Source organism: Moschus berezovskii, chromosome 13 (genome assembly GCF_049115385.1).
Source record: "Moschus berezovskii isolate FMDL1 chromosome 13, NW_MosBer_1.0, whole genome shotgun sequence".
In the NCBI taxonomy this organism is placed as follows: Eukaryota; Metazoa; Chordata; class Mammalia; order Artiodactyla; family Moschidae; genus Moschus; species Moschus berezovskii.
Window position 1 is genome coordinate 8,104,436 of NC_142472.1, and position 18,030 is coordinate 8,122,465.

Sequence of the window (18,030 nt, forward strand, 5' to 3'; positions counted from 1 at the left end):
TCCCCTAAATATTACCTGATTGAGCAAGTAGCATTTCCACTAACAAATATTTATGAAACACTGGATCAATAGCAATGTTATTATTGAACCCATATATATGGGGCAGAAGATGCTCCAGAATACTTACTCAAAGGAAACACGAACAGAAAGCTGAAGGTCAGTTTCCCACTGGAAATGCACTTTACACTCAGGAGATCCCGTGGAACTCACCACCCTCCCCTCTGCCCAGACTGCCGCCTCTCTCCTTTCCATCTCACCATTCAGAGCATCGCTTTCCACCTGAGCTTTCAGCACTTCCCACCTGCTTTCCCCCCTTTCCAACCATATCTTCAGTTAAGCAGCAAATCCCAGCACTTCAACCACCAGTTCAGCCCTTTCAATCCATCAGAACGGTTTCTGTCTAGACCGACTTCATCTCTTAAAGAAATGACAGCCGAAATCCTTCTAAATGTGAGTTCTTTATATTGGGAGAAGGTAAATTTGATCAAGCGTTTTAGCTGTGGTGCTCAAATCCACTCTAACCTAACCGGTTTTCATTTCGAACAATCTAACAGGAGTGTGTTACAAATTTCCCACAATGGTGGTGGATGTGTCAATTTTGCCTTGTAATTTTGTCAGTTTTTGCTTTTTAAATAGCAAATGCATTATGGGGTGACTTACAATTTTAGAGCAGTTATATTTTTATATTTCCTCCCTTTAATCAACCTTAATGTAGCCATTATGAATATACAGTGGAAGTGAGAAATAGATTTAAGGGACTAGATCTGATAGAGTGCCTAATGAACTATGGATGGAGGTTCATGACACTGTACAGGAGATAGGAATCAAGACCATCCCCAAGAAAAAGAAATGAAAAAAAGCAAAATGGCTGTCTGAGGAGGCTTTACAAATAGCTGTGAAAAGAAGAGAAGCGAAAAGCAAAGGAGAAAAGGAAAGATATACCCATTTGAATGCAAAGTTCCAAAGAATAGCAAGGAGAGACAAGAAAGCCCTCCTCAGTGATCAATGCAAAGAAATAGAGGAAAACAATAGAATGGGAAAGACTAGAGATCTCATCAAGAAAATTAGAGATACCAAGGGAATATTTCATGCAAAGATGGGCTCAATAAAGGACAGAAATGGTATGGACCTAACAGAAGCAGAAAATATTAAGAAGAGGTGGCAAGAATACACAGAAGAACTGTACAAAAGATCTTCATGATCTAGATAATCACGATGGTGTGATTACTCACCTAGAGTCAGACATCCTGGAATGTGAAGTCAAGTGGACCTTAGAAAGCATCACTATGAACAAAGCTAGTGGAGGTGATGGAATTCCAGTTGAGCTATTTCAAATCCTGAAAGAGGATGCTGTGAAAGTGCTGCACTCAATATGCCAGCAAATTTGGGAAACTCAGCAGTGGCCACAGGACTGGAAAAGGTCAGTCTTCATTCCAATCCCTAAGAAAGGCAATGCCAAAGAATGCTCAAACTACCGCACAATTGCGCTCATCTCACACGCTAGTAAAGTAATGCTCAAAATTCTCCAAGCCAGGCTTCAACAGTACATGAACCATGAACTTCCAGATGTTCAAGCTGGTTTTAGAAAAGGCAGAGGAACCATAGATCAAATTGCAAACATCCACTGGATCATCGAAAAAGCAAGAGAGTTCCAGAAAAGCATCTATTTCTGCTTTATTGACTATGCCAAAGGCTTTGACTATGTGGATCACAGTAAACTGGAAAATTCTGAAAGAGATGGGAATATCAAACCACCTGACCTGCCTCTTGAGAAATCTGTATGCAGGTCAGGAAGCAACAGTTAGAATTGGACATGGAATAATAGACTGGTTCCAAATAGGAAAAGGAGATCCAACCAGTTCATCCTAAAGGAGATCAGTCCTGAGTGTTCATTGTGAGGACTGATGTTGAAGCTGAAACTCCAATGTTTTGGCCACCTGATGCGAAGAGCTGACTCATTTGAAAAGACCCTGATGCTGGGAAAGATTGAGGGTAGGAGGAGAAGGGGATGACAGAGGATGAGATGGTTGGATGGTGTCACTGACTCGATGGACATAGGTTTGGATGGATTCTAGGAGTTGGTGATGGACAGGGAGGCCTGGCGTGCTGTGGTTCATGGGGTTCCAAAGAATCAGACACGACTGAGCGACTGAACTGAACTGAATGTAGCCATCCATCCCTCAGTATCCAGGATCCTCAAGGGATTTGTTCATAGGCCACCTGGTGAATACCAAAACCTGTGGATGCACAAGTCTCACATAAAAATAGCATTATATTTGCATATAACCTACGCACCTACTCCTGTATCTTTGAAATCATCTCTAGATTACTTACAAAACCTCATACAAGACAAATGCTATGTAAATGGTTGTCAGCATGCAGCATATTCAAGTTTTACTTTTTGAAATTTTTGGAATTATTTTCTGGATATTTTCAACCAGAGGTTGGTTGAACCTGCAGATGAAGAACCCACACATACAACTGCAATCTTCTTTAGCCTTAACGATGTTTTTTGACTTAAGGCCCCTGCTGCTGGTGATTAATACAGTTAAACTCACTTTCTTTTGGTTAATATTTAGCTGGTTAATCTCTCTCTCTACCCTTTAATCTCCAGCGTCATAGCCTTATATTTTAGATATGTCCCTGGTAAATACAGGGACATACATACAGCTGGCTTGGTGTTTTTATATCTGCTTCTTGGTTGTAAAAAATTTTTAATCTATTTCAATAATCTCTGCGTAACAAATGAGAATTGTAATGTAATTACATTCATTGTGCTTATTTCTGCCATCTTACTGTATGCCTTCTTTTCATCTTTTTTCTACAGTTTTTCCTCCTTGCCTGCTTTCTATTGGTTTCATCAAGTTTTATTTATCCCTTTGCTCTCCTCTGTTCATTTGGAAGTTACAAGTTCTATTTCTATTCTCTTAGTGTTCAGTGTTTTGGTATTTTGACAAGACTGTCCCCATTTCTTAGTACACAAAAACTAGGGCAGCTCAGTTGGGATGATGGGGATGGTACCAGACAAAGTATGAGGGCAGAAGTGAGGCCCTCCCCACCCAAGCCTGGCCATACTCGTCCTGTCTGACACTCCACTGGCCTCCCCTCTGTGTGTTCAGAAGCCACATGCTAAAGGCAGGGTGTCCCCAAATGAAGGAGATCTGGATTGCCGAGCCATCACTTCAAAGACAGTCACCCTGAAATTTCAGGGTTTCTTCATTACCTTAGCATAGTCAAAGGCATAGTTAAGGTTCAAAGATAATCAGTGTATCGCACCTGAGATCTTCTTAGATCCCCTTCCCCATCCTGTACGATGATGCCGCAATTGTGCTCATCCTACTTTTACCACCCTTCAGATTCAGTGCCATCACTGTTACTTTATTCAGTTCACGCTTATTTGCATTTACCCACATGCTTGTCATTCTTTCTTACATCTCATTCCTTTCTTCGGGGTTCAGTTTTCTTTTGCTGGAAGTAAATCTAGTTCAGTTCAGTTCAGTTGCTCAGTCGTGTCCGACTCTTTGTGACCCCATGACCCGCAGCACGCCAGGCCTCCCTGTCCATCACCAACTCCCATAGTCCACCCAAACCCATGTCCATTGAATCGATGATGTCATCCAACCGTCTCATCCTCTGTCGTCCCCTTCTCCTCTGCCCTCAATCTTTCCCAGCATCCGGGTCTTTTCAAATGAGTCAGCTCTTCCCATCAGGTGGCCAAAGAAACCTATATCAATGTTTTTAATCCGTTTTGTTGGTAATCAGTCTTTCGTTTTGTCTAACTGTCTTGATTTTGCCCTGCCTCTTGAGATATAGTTTAACTGCATATAGAATTTTACTATTGCTGTCCCTTGGCACTTTGAAAATATCGTGCCACTACATTCTCGCATCTATTCTTGCCAATGACAAGTCTTCTGTCGGTTTAGCAGTTATTCTTTTGTAGGTGAGCTATATCTTTTTCGTTGGTTGCTTTTAAGATCTGTTTGCCTTTGGTGTTTTGAAATTTAATCAGGATATATCTAGGTGTGGATTTATTCAGATCAGGATACACTGAATTTTCTAATGTGAAGACATAAGTCTTTAATCTGTTATTTCAAAGTTTCAGTCACTAACTCTTCCAATATTTCTCTTTCCATTCTTTCTTTTCTCTCACTCTGGAATTTCTACTAGAAATGTGTTGGACCTTTGAAATCTGTTCTCTTCTCTAAATTTCTCCTACTATATTTCTATTTCCTAATCTTTCTGTGCTACATTCTTGATAATTTTCTTAGATTGATCTTCTAGTTCATTAATTCTCTCTTCATCTCTTCACTAACTCTCTTTAGCTCAATCTGGACCCTATTTGCCTAACCCACTGGGATTTTTATTTCATTGAGCATGCTTTTTTATTTTTAGAAATTGCATTTTGTTCTTTGTCAAATACATCTGGACCAGTTTGGGAGTCTTGTTCTATTTTAATAGCTTATTTTGTGCGTTTACTCATGTTGTAGTCACTGTCGGATACTTCTATCAATTGATTTGCTTGGACCTAAGCCCATTGTTTGCCTTCTCTGCTGACTCCTTCAGGAGGAACTATTTTCTTCTAGGCTTGCTTCCCAGTTGCATAGATGAATAGGCATATTATCTTGGGTAAACTACCAAACTAAATTCAGCTTCTTAGCCTGTAAAATGGAATTATGGATTAAAGCATCTAACTGTATTGTTGCAAGTGTTAAACGAGATTATATGTACACACCCTTAGCATAGAGACTCAGCTCCAGACACACAGCTTCTGTTACTAGTGACTGGCTGTTGATTCTCTCTAATACTTAACCAGAGCACATGCCACTTTTTGTTTCTCAGTGAATATTTGATGAAAAAACAAAAGTGTATATTAAAACACTGAAAGTTAAATCATTTATGTAAATATAGCAAATTTTACTTTAAGGAATTATCCAAATACTAGTATTCCTTGGGCTGTACATGCCTAACTTGTAAGTACCTCAAACATCCATTAATTCATTCCCTATAAAAGAACAGCCACTGGGCTAGTGATGTCATAAATGACAATGAATGATATCAAGTAGCTGTTTTAATGGGGGCTGCACTCCAGCGGGGAGGATCTGGCTATAGATAGAGCATTTATTAGACATATGACAGATAGACAGACTAAAGACATTTAGGAAGGACGGGAGGTAGGGAGAAGCGGAAGAAGAAAGGAAATAGATCCTGATCAAGGCTTATTCAGAGAATTAACCCAAAGTAATGCATGGGGAAGTGGTTGGGTGAACACTTTAGATCTGAAGGGACTTATTCTATAGTGACACTGAACTGAAGTCTGGAGGACACAAGAGAACCAACCATTTGAAGACATGAATGAAAGCACCCGGGCAAATGGGACAATGAGTGCAATGGCTCTCAGGGAGCAGGTTGTGCTCTTTCAAAAATCACAGAGGCCCGTGTGTCTAGAGTGCAGCCTGATAAGAGGACGAGGGTCTGAGACAAGGCCAGAGAAGCAGTTGCTGTGTTATTCTTTAATTGCTACGTCGTGTCCCCACCAGGCTCCCTCCCCTGTCCATGGGATTTTCCAGGCAAGAATACTGGAGTGGGTCGCCCTTCCTTCTCCAGGGGACCTTCCTGGACCAGGGATCAAACCCACATCTCCTGCATTGGCAGGTGGGTTCTTCACCACTGAGCCACCTGAAGTGGGGTAGACAGGGGCCATGCTGTGCAGGGCCTTGAAAACCAGGGGAAAGAGTCTTGAGCTTATTCCACCAGTGCTGGGAAGCCACTGGAGAGTTTTGAGCAACAAAATGTCATCATCGGAGTTCCATTTCCAAAATACCACCCTGACTGATCAGTGTTTGTGATGGAGAACCTTTTGAGGAGATGCAGTTGAAAAGAGAGCCAGGCTTCTGGCATTCTTTCTGCCTGATCCCCAATCCACCCTCAAATGCTGTTGCTGCCACCACCACCAGCGTCCACACACAAAGCTCTGGTCTCAGACAGCCATCTGGCGGCCTGCATGGGAAATGCTTGATCCTGGAGCCTCTGAAAAGACCCACATCTTGCCAGAAAATCCCCCAAGATCTTCTAACTTCTCCAATCAAACTCTTTCCAGTCTTACACTGAAAGGCATCTGTTATTCAATTTAGCTATTTTCTCCCTTTTCCTAACAAATATAAGAGCAATAGGATCTTTTATTATTTTTCACTGTAAGTAAAACAAAGTCTGGACTAGACTCTAATGTTATAATCTTATGAGGCTATAATTTTATTAGTGAAATTTAGTATTAATCACAATAGGTTTCATGGGGGAAAATGAGCATAAAATTATTCCTCTCCTTATACACCACTTACAAACACTTCTAGAACATAACTAAGGGGTAAATAATATAATTTATGATGTTGCTTTACTGAAAAGGTTGACAGTCAATCTCCTGTATGTATTTTTAGTTCAGAATGTGATCCTAAATGTGTAATCATAACATCTGGAACAGCTGGTGGGCCCTGAAAGAAGCTCATGATTTTTTTTTTCTTTGCTTAAGATAGTAGCAATTTGAAAGATGAAGCTTTGTTTCAAAGAGAAAAGCTATTTATAACTGGCAGTTGGCAATTGTTAGAGCTAGTTTGGGCTGGAATATACATATATGAAACCAACTGCCTTTTTCAGTGGTGTAATGGTCAAATCAGAAAACTCTCAATTTTCTCTTGGCTAATACAAAGCAGCTCTACACTAATTTATACTGATTTTTACACTAATTTAAAAACATGACAGCCGGGCCACCAGTCTCCTATGAGGGGACTTTTTCACTTGCAGTAATGCGGCTAATTGCAATAATATAAGGAGACCTGCTTCTTCCCTACACTGATATTTTCTTGTCCATCAAATGGGACGATCTCAAAAGCCATGCTTACTCACTCAACTTCATGCAGGAAACTCTGAAACATTAGAGCAAGTCTGTTAAAAATGTATTTTCCTGGACATAAAGACCTCCTGCTGTTTTGCAAGGCAGAGCTGAAGCAGTGAATTTCTCACCCCAGACATTATTAGATTGACTTTTACTTTGGGGATTCTTTTGGGTCCTCTCACATCAAAGCAAGATCTGGAAAAGAAGTAGTAAACTTCCTCTTTGTGGAAAAAATTAATTAAAACAGATTTTCAGTATCTGTTAGCGGAGGATAAAGAGACAGGCCTGTTGAAAAGCACGGGGCTTTGGGTAATGATCTTCTTTTGCGCGGCCCAGCCTTCCTGCTATCTTATCCCAAAGCACCTCCTCTCGTGGGCATCCTCTCCATGAAACGAGTTAGGGGTCTCAGCCCCCTTCTGGGCCGAGACTTGTCGCAGAATCTTCCACCAGCATCGGCGGCAATCAGCACTAACTGGTACCCTGCGCAGCTCTGGGTCAGTGGTGGAGTGTGGAGGCAGAGTGAGCCACCCTCTGGCCTCCGGAAGTGAACGTATGGGAGCTGCTGCGCAGCTGCTCTGTCCCAGCTGCCTTGCGGGGCCTGCGAGGTGGCTGAAGGAGGAATTTATTCTCTGGGGCTGTCAAACAAGAGTATTGGGGAAGGTCAGGTCACGGAGCAGGCCAAACAAAGCTGCTGAGTTATGACCACTAAAGAGCCATCAATAGGTCTCCCCGCCTTCACCCCAAATTACCTCAGCCCTTCCCATCTCTCTCTCCTCCTTGAAGTTTCTTCCTATAATATTATAAATCCAGTCAAGGCAAGTGCCCCGTCAGCAGTTTTCTCTTCTCGCCCCGGAGCCCTCACTGTTTATACTTGCTGCCGTACAACCAGATCGGCTGCGAAGAAAGGTGCTCATTTGTCTTAGCTTTGCTGCCCTATATATTCATCCTCCTGCTTCAGCAGGCGTGGTGGGGGGATGGTGTAAAAGTCAGGACAAGACCTGTGCAATATACACCAAGGTACGTAAATGGATAGCCAATGGAAATTTGCTGTATGTCTCAGGGAATGCAGACTGGGGCTCTGTAATAACCTAGAGGGGTGGGAAAGGGTGGGAGGGAGACTCAAGAGGGAGGGGACCTATGCACCCCGATGGTTAATTCATGTTGTCGTATGACAAATCAAACCAATATTATGAAACAATCATCAGTCAATTAAAAATAAATAAGCATGATTATTTTTTTTAAAAAGACCTGTGCAAAACTTCCCCTTTGTGTAATGTTCATGCTACTCAGTGCCCTTGTGCTTAATCACCCTGATATCTCCTCCATAGCTACTCGAAGTTAGCGGTTTGAGAAATCCTTGAGAGAATTGTCAGGGAATAATTAATAATGCTTTGCTCGGCCACAAGTAGCCACCAGATGACTTGGCATCACTCACAAGACAGCAGAAGGCGAAGGAACGTTGGCACCCTGCCACCTCACAAAACTCGCTCCTCCCTCTCACTTAGCTCAGATGCCAGCACTTTGCTGAAGGCTGGGCAGACAGGAAGAGAAAAGGGAACAGGCACTTGATTAGCAAAATCACAACAAATAAACAAGAGGACCAGTGTGTAAGTCACTGCCCTTCCATCTTCCCAAAAAGAACAATACGACTGCAACTCACACACAACAATTCCCTTTCCACCTTTGGGTGCACAGAGAATACTTCTCATCTGAGGTTTTAAGCATTTGCTTGGAGACAAGAACCAAGAAGAAATGGTTGACCTAGAAATAATTCAGCCTTGCAGGGACTGGCTGAGCCCAGACGTCAGCCAAAGCCAAGAGGGACCTTTCAGGACCATTTATAACCAGATCAATATGTCAACTGGCCCTGCCCTCAACTCACTCCAGCTTTTGTTGGAATTGAAAGATTAGCCCAGAAAAGAAACTGCCAGAAGAAACACGCAGGAGACAAATTTGTTCTGCTTGCTCTTCATTTGCCTTCCTCGAAGGAATCCAAAATGAAGTTAGTGATGGATCTGGCCGAGACAACTTTTGTTCTCATTGACTGACAAAATGCCTGACGATAGAAAATGTTCCACTGTATCTGTGGTCTGAAAGAATGGGTAAATATGGGGATGGCCATTTTAAAGGCTAGTAAAGGAACACACTTTGTAGCAAAAAAAAAAAAAAATGAACTCATTCCTTCAGCCAAACTGATGTTCTTGGCCAAAGTTCAGAATTAAAGTGCCTGGAGAAAAATGAAAAATCAGCAACACTAGCTAGAGGGTGACATTATTTCATTTATTCAATCAACAAACACTTATCAGCACTGAGGGTGTGTCAGCCCCTCCACTAGGCACTTGAGCACAAAGATATAAAAAGCACAGACTCTGCCGTGGTTAGAGTTCAGTTTAGTTGAGAGGGTACAAAGAAAATGAAAGTGAAACTTGCTCGGTCGTGTCAGACTCTTTTCGACCCCATGGACTATAAAGTCCATGGAATTATCCAGGCCAGAATATTGGGAGTGTGTAGCCTTTCCCTTTTCCAGGGGTTCTTCCCAACCCAGGGATCGAACCCAGGCTTCCCGCATTGTAGGTGGATTCTGTATGAGCTGAGCCACAAGGGAAGCCCAAGAGTACTGGAGTGGGTAGCCTATCCCTTCTCCAGCGGATCTCCCCAACCCAGGAATGGAACCGGGGTCTCCTGCACTGCAGGGGGATTCTTTACCAACTGAGTTATGAGGGCAGCCCTGAGAGGGTATAAACAATAATGAAAACCCGATGAGGCAAGGGCGGGACGAATTGGGAGAGCAGGGCTGACATATATACACTACCAAGCGCAAAATAGACAGCTAGAGGGAAGCTGTTGCATAACAGAGGGAGCCAGCCCTGCGCTCTGCGATGACCTCGAGGGCTGGGGCGGGGACTGGGCTGGAGGGAGGCTCAGGAGGAAGGGGCCATATGCAGTTTATGGCTGATTCACATTTGTGTGCGGCAGAGACCAACGCAACATTGTAAAGCAACTAGTCCGCAATTTAAAATAAATGTTTTAAAAAAGCGGTGTGGAATTGCTCTCCGAGGCTACATCATCGGGAGGATCCTGGGAAAGGCGGCTACCGGCCCTGGGGAGGTAACAGAGGAAGGACACTGAAAGCTGAGCGTTTGGAGAGTGAGCAGGAAAAGAGAAGGAAAAGGGATGGTTTCCAGGCTGAGAAGACAGGCCGGAGAGAAGGAAGGGGCCCCTGGGGAAGAGGACGCAGTTGTGGCAGATTCATAAGGAAATGAGCAGAGTAGAGAAGAGGCAGAAAATGTGGAAAGAGAGGAAGAAAAGTGAGAGACTAAGAAAGCGTGTGGAGTGGGGTGTGGGGTAACCAGGGCCTGCTGCTACCGAGGAACGAGCTTGGACTTTAGTCTGCGGGCCACAAGGTACCGCGAAGAGCGAAGTAGGGGAGTTTCCTGCTCAGATGGGCTGGAGGACAATCCCCTAATTCCACCAGCTGAGTCAGTGTTCCCTTGTTCTCGTTCACTTCCTGGGTGTCCTTCTAAAGCTTTGAAGAGTCAGTGTTCACAGACAGATTCTGTTTTTTAAAAACAGCACGGTATGGGAAATAGATCGGAGTAGAAGAAAAAGTCAGAAAGACTGTTTATGGCTATTTTAAGGGCAATATTTAGGAGGTAAAATTGACAAGGGCTTCCCAGGTGGCTCAGCGGTAAAGAACCTGCCTGCCATGTAGGAGACACAGGTTCCATCCCCGGGTCGGGAAGATCCCCTGGAGGAGGGAATGGCAAAGTAGTCCCTTCATTCTTGTATCCTGGTTTGGAGAATTCCACGGACAGAGGAGCCTGGCGGGCTACAGTGCATGGGTCGCAAAAGAGTCAGACAGGACTGAGCGACAACAACAAAATCGATAGGCCTTGATGACTAAATGATCCAAGAATTAAGAGAGAAAATGGACTTGAAGATGACTCGGAGCCTTCTTGCGTGGCACCGGAATGGTTAAAGAAATGCTTATCCAAAGAAGACCAGAACCTCTATTTTTCACTTCAAAAAAGAGGCACTATGCTTTCAACACAGACTCAGAATTTTCATCGCTGTTGAACTATTACACGCTTAAAGGCATAGGCCAAGGGCAGGTTTCTTACCTCTGCCAGAAAATAGCAAGAAAGACTTTAATCCCAACAAGCCTTCCAGAGATCAAGGAAAGTATTATCTTAAACTATTGCAGTTCAGCGAAGGTAGAGCTTTTGTTTTCTGTTGCCTACGGTGCATGAGAAAGCAAAGGCGACATTTGGAATTAAGGATGAAAATGCATTTCAATGATCAAGCTGCAAATTCATTCATTCCTAACTTCCGGATTTTAAATGCAATCTCAATTTTACCTCCCCTGAGAAGAGCCCCTGCATTGGTTTTCCTTATTAACACTGGAGTTCAAAAACCTGCTCGAGGTTCAGAAACAAGAGCAGTGCTAGAAAAGTGAGCCACATTTAGTATGAATATGAGACAGACAGAGGCAGTGGCTTGTCTGGGCTGGGGTGGCCCCTCCCGCAGCCTCGGAGACCTTTCTCTCCTCCCCCGCCCCCGCCCCCGCCCCGGCCTTCAGGGACCCAGATCTGTGCATTATTCATTTTGCCTTTGGCGCCTAGAGCTCACGCTCTCAAATATGTGGACAGATGGATGGACACAGCTATGCAAATAGTCTCATCCCGGTTGCAAAATGTACGTGGAAATCACATTTTCCCCAGCTTCCCCTCAGGCATTTTAAATACTCAAAACCAGGTAAATTTTTCCATTTCCACTGAAGTTAGCAACCACTCCACTCTGCAAGTTTCACTCAACTCCAAAAGGAGTAGGTATTAGCACTTGTTTTTAAGTTATAAGCCACTTAATAGAGTTTTGCACAATAAGTTATTTCATTTGGTTTTTAATCTGTATCAAAACAACACCATAAAATTGTTACTACTTCCTAGATGGTTCTAGCCAAGGTTTTATTTTTTTTCTTCTTACTCTTTCTTTTCTCTTACAAACCCAGGAAATCAAGGCTGAAATGTGTATTAACAATGTTTATGTTACAAATGTAAACACAAGGAGGTCAGAAAATCATTTAATAGGGGTCTCAAAGTCATTATAATTCATCCAAGCTACTCTAGAGTGGGTAGTTATTCCCTTCTCCAAGGGATCTTTCCAATCCAGGGATCCAACCCAGATCTCCTGCATTGCAGGCAGATTCTTTACTGTCTGAGCCACCAGGGAAGCCCTTTTAACAATGTTTCTGCTACAAATGTAAACATAAGGAGGTCTGAAATGGTTTAATAAGGGTCTCAAAGTCACTGTAATTCACCCAAGCTGTCCTCATGTGAGATTTCACCTGTTTTCTAGCTGTGCGGTTTGCTGGGGAAAGGATGAGCGTGGGCCGACCTTCATGTTTACTTGTCCTGATTCACATGTGTGACCCAAACAAATCGAATAACTGAATCGTTTTACTCGCACTCACAGGGATGCCTTCATCTTTCTCATTGTGTTTCTTGGTAACACCTATCTAGACAGCTAATCGAATTGACTTTTCATAATCTACTCTGACACCTCAAAGCCATGTTCTTTCTCCTCCTTGATTTACTATCTGAAATATACCAAAGATGACCTGAAGCATGAATGAATTTAAATCCCATACGAATTGTGCCAGCATCTATATTTTGCCTCTACATTCAAGAAGAGCTTTTCCTGACAACTTCTCTTTTTTTAATTTTTACTGGAGCTTAGCTGCTTTACAATGTTGTATTAGCTTCTACAGAACCACAAAGTGGATCAACTACACATATATATATGGACCCCATGGTTTTGGATTTCCCTCTCGTTTAGGTCACCACAGAGCATCGAGTAGAGCTCCCTGTGCTATACACTAGGTCCTCATTAGCTATCTGCTTTATGCATGGTATCAATAGTGCGCTGCGCTGAGTTTCTCAGTCCTGTCCAACTCTTTGTGACCCCATGGACTGTAGCCCACCAGGCTTCTCTGTCCATGGGATTTTTCAGGCAAGAATACTGCAGTGGGTTGCCATGGCTTCCTCCAGGGATCTTCCCAACCCAGGGATTGAACCCGAGTCTCCTGTGTCTCCTGCATTGGTAGGTGGATTCTCTACCTGCTGAGCCATTGGGGAAGCCCTATCAATAGTGTATACATGTCAATCCCAATACTGACTGGAGAAATCCGGGACGATGTGCCAAACCCAGCCCCCTGCAGAGCGCCCTCTAGCGAAAGTCTGTGGATGGACCTTTTGACTTGGTTCCGCCCAGACAGGATCTAAGGCAAACCATCCTCTCTTCCTGGAGAAGGACATGGCAACCCACTCCATTATTCTTGCCTGGAAAATCCCATGGACAGAGGAGCCTGGCGGGCTACAGTCCATGGGGTCACAAAGAGTTGGACACAACTGAGCACACACACCTCTCCTTTTCCTGCACAAAACATTTCAAGGATCTGACATCCAGTGCAACATTTCTTGACATCTAATCACAGTTGCCTGGTTGTATTGCTGGCACTCTATTAAAATTCCAAATCAGCTTATTAGTGTATGCATTTCTTCAGTGAATAAAAACAATCATTCTTATAGAACTCACTTTAAGTCAGTAACAAAGCTGGAAATCACCCAAATGATAAGACTCTAAAACCTGGAGAATTCATCTTTAAATTGCTATCAAAGGAAAGAGAACCCAAAAAATGTGGCGGTCATTCGTGGTAGCAACAGCCTCTCCTAATAAAAACCAAAATGCCACGGGTGCAGGTATTGACCAAGACAAAGGAGCAAAGCTATGTCTAGCAAAGGTTTTTCATCTCAATGGCCATGTCCATTTGACAACCGTTAGAACTGTGAGTACTCTTGCCTGGAAAATCCCATGGATGGGGGAGCCTGGTAGGCTGCAGTCCATGGGTTCGCTAAGAGTCAGACACGACTAAGCGACTTCACTTTCACTTTTCACTTTCATGTGTTGGAGAAGAAAGTAGCGGCCCACTCCAGTGTTCTTGCGTGGAGAATCCCAGGGACGGGGGAGCCTGGTGGGCTGCCGTCTATGGGGTCGCACAGAGTCAGACACGACTGAAGTGACTTAGCAGCAGCAGCAGAACTGTGAGAAAGTTAGGTAAATTGAAAGTTTCACTCTGTATGTGCCTATTGCCACGAAAGACTTGAAGGTTTGAAGTCATTTACTTGTTGGTTTGCTTGTTTTACTACTCAGCACAGCATGCAGGATGTTAGTTTCCCAGCCAGGGATTGAATCCATTCCCCCTGTATTGGAAGGCAGAGCCTTAACCACTGGATCGCCAAGGAATTCCCTTGAAATAGTTTGAAACAAGATAGTATGGTAAGGTGATCTATCAATAGAAATCATTTCTCTAGAAGGAATTAAATTTAGAAAATAAAAGATTTTCCCCAATGACATTGGAAGGGCATATGTGCTGCATGAAAGCTACATTGTCAATAGAAATATGGCCATGAGAGAACTCTGTAAAGCACTAGACACAGAGCACAGACCTCCCCAGGTGAGGGCTTCCATGACTCCCTGGGAGATGTAGTCACTTCTGAAATCCATCAGGAGAAGCACAGCCCCGTAGATTTCCAGTAGTCATATACGGATGTAAGAGTTGGACCATAAAGGAGGCTGAGCGCTGAAGAATTGAAGCTTTTGAACTGTGGTGTTGGAGAAGACTTGAGAGTTCCTTGGACAGCAAGGAGATCAAACCAGTCAGTCCTAAAGGCAATCAATCCTGAATATTCATCGGAAGGACTGATTTTGAAGCTGAAGCTCCAACACCTTGGCCACCTGATGCAAAGAGCCAACTCATTAGAAAAAAACCCTGATGCTGGGAAAGATCGAGGGCAGGAGGAGAAGGGGCTGACAGACGATGAGATGGTTGGATGGCATCACCGACTCCATGCACATGAGTTTGAGCAAACTCCGGGAGAGAGTGAAGGACAGGGAAGCCTGGCGTGCTGCAGTCCTTGGGGTCACAAAGAGTCAGACAGGACTTAGCAACTGAACAACAGATGATGGAAAAGCACCATATGCTTCATTATAACAATATCAGCTGCCCTGGACCAAAAGCCCTTCCACTTTTTCAAGACCAAGCAAACGTCTGGAGTTCTTGAACAATCCAAAGAGTGGAGCAATCCTAAGACTAATGCAATACTCTTCTGCTAACCCTAAAGACTGGAGAATACCAACATGTTCTTAATCTTCATTAAATTAAGAAGTATAATTGTGACACCAATATTGTGGCTCATGTCAGTTTCAATAGTAAAATATAAACAGACTTAGGAAATTCAACTCCATTTAATAGTGGACTAAAATGCCAGCTCTACTGGTCAACAGAGCTGTCTTTTGCTCAATGCTATTTTGAAATGATCAGGCTGTGTTGAATGGTAAGTAGGAATTCTTTTAACGGGGAACATTCCAAAGCAGGTTTATTGTTATGATTTAACTTGAGCTTTCTGAAGAAAACATTAGTAGTTTTAAGACAATATTGAATGTGGCTTTCAAACTCCCTAAATGAGTCCACGTACATACGAAAAATGTTTAATGTCAAATACGAAAATCATATTCCTTCTTAACCCTTCAGCTGGGAGCCAAGTTCAGGTAGGTGCTTACAATTTCCCAGCTCCTCCAAGTGGATGACTGCTCCCTCTTACCTATTACCCCACCCCAGCATGCATTTGAGTAATTTCATCAGTTAGCAAAAGGGAAGCCCTGGACTCTGAACTTGCAAAGCAAACAATTCTGAGTTGATAGAGGGTACAAATTTCCACAGGAAATCCCTCGCTCTCCCTGGGTGGACCCAGACACGCACAGCAGTGCATTTCACTAGTACATTTCCTGCAGGCCTGAAGTATAAAGTTGGATTCCTAGAAGCATAACATTTTGATTCCTTCCATATCTATGAAGTACAGCCACTACCTCCATCCCAATGTCAAAGTATCACGTTCAGAAAAAGCGTTCTCCATCTAGGTCAGACCACCTCTGCAGCACGGCCTCATTTTGAAGCCCACAGTTTAAGAGGAGACATTGAGTAACTGGAATATCTCCAAGGAACGCAATCAAGATTCCCAAAGTAATGTCAAATGACATACCATTGAAAAAGAATTGGAGGTGTCTGGCTTGAAAAGGACAGACTGTTTTATACTTCTCCTGTTGCAATGTTAGATGAGGAAAGGCTTGTTTTGAGTAGACAAGGTTTATTTTCTGTTGGATCTAAGAGGCAAGCAGATTTCAGTTCCATATAAGAAAGTACTTTTTCAAAATTAGAATTTACTGCATTGTCAGAAGATGACTTCATACTAAACAAGAGGTCAGACTCCTAATCTCAAAGGTAGCTTGAAATTCCAGGTTCCTGAGTGTCTATATGGTTGTTTAGTTCTTTAAAAAACAAATTTTTTTGCACGAGAATTCTGAATTATTTCTGCAGTCAACAGTTTCTTCTAAAGCAGCTGCATCAGACAAAAATACCAGCAGGTACAATTCCCATTACCTTACAGATGGGGTAGTAGGTAAAACCAAGAAAGCATGAACTTTTATGCTTGACTTAAGTTCAAATTGTACTCCACTATTTATAGACTTCTGTGACCCTAGGTCAGACCCTAGGCAAGTCTCTTAACCTCATCTAGCTCACTATTTAACCTCCTAATCTTTAATTTCATCTGTAAAATGAGATAATACTATTTAGCTATGAGACTATCATGAAATTAAACGAGATAACGAACATAGCATGCACGCTCCATTGCTAAGTCATGTCCAACTCTTTGTGACCCCATGGACTGTAGCCCACCAGGCTCCTCTGTCCATGGGATTTCCCAGGCAAGAATACTAGCGTGGGTTGCCATTTCCTTCTCCAGGGCATCTTCCCGACTCAGGGATCAAACCCGCATCTCCTGCAGCTGGATGCTTTACCACTGGAGCCACGTGGCTTCCGAGTGAATATAGGAAGCTGAGCAAAGTCCTGGACTCAAGAAACCCTTGAAGAGGAGGGACGCTGTGATTATTAGACAGCTCAGAGTCCTTCAGTTGCAGTCTCTGCTCTGTTTGAAGGTCTTCTGTACCATCCTAGACATCCACAAGCACAGGAAGGTGGGTGGGGAAACGGAAGGACAAAACGTCTTGTGCGCATCATCTGTACACAAATAAACACATCTGAATATACGTATCTCATGTTTAAAACCTGCAGGTTCACATGCAGTCATAAGAAAGAACACAGAGACACCGATGAAATCTTTACACACGACGTGCTTTTGTGTCGTGTTATTTTCTTATGATGTTAGACATCATTGTCAGCTTTTTCTCCCTCCGTCCCACGTATTGACACGTATTGACACAAAACGTGGAAATAACAAGCGCTGCTGAAAGCGCCGACTACCTGAGTGCGCGCCCTCCTTTGGAGCCCGTGAGCCCTTCTCTGGGCTTCCCTTTCCCAGCACATCCGGCCCCTGCTGAGTCTGCCTTTTCGCTGCGTTGGGAAAGCAGCGCCCACTCCAGTGTCCTCGCCTGGAGAACCCCATGGACAGAGGAGCCTGGCGGGCTACGGTCCATGGGCTCGCAGAGAGTCGGACACGACTGAGCGACTTAGCACACACGCGTGCTGTTCTAGGAGGCAGAGCTTCTTGGGCTCCTGGAAAACGGTGATTTTTGTGGCTCATTGAGCAAAGGACTTGGTAGGTGTTAAACATGATAATATTCCAATTTCTATTGATTAATCAATTAATACTCCAGTGCCGAGATGAGGAGGTATGTTTTTGTTCCTCCCAAAACAATTAATAAATGTGAACTGACTGAGCTCTGGGAAAAATGTATTCGAGGACATATCTAGAAGTTGGTTTCAATATAGTTGGAGGCTTTCAAGTGGAAAATTCTCTATTTAGCAATTACATGCAATGAGAAAACTCAGAATTCATCAGTGAGTCAGTCACTGGCAAGTCATGAGAGTGCAAGAGAAGGCACGAAAGGATGACTCGTCACAGATGCCAAACCAGTGGCGGTGCTTTAGTCACTAAGTCATGTCTGAGTCTTGCGACCCTTGGATTGTAGCCCACCAGGCTCTTCTATCCATGGGACTTCCTCCCAAATGACTAATTAACAGGATCTTGTGGGGAGATTTTTTAAAATATATATTCCTGCACCAAAAT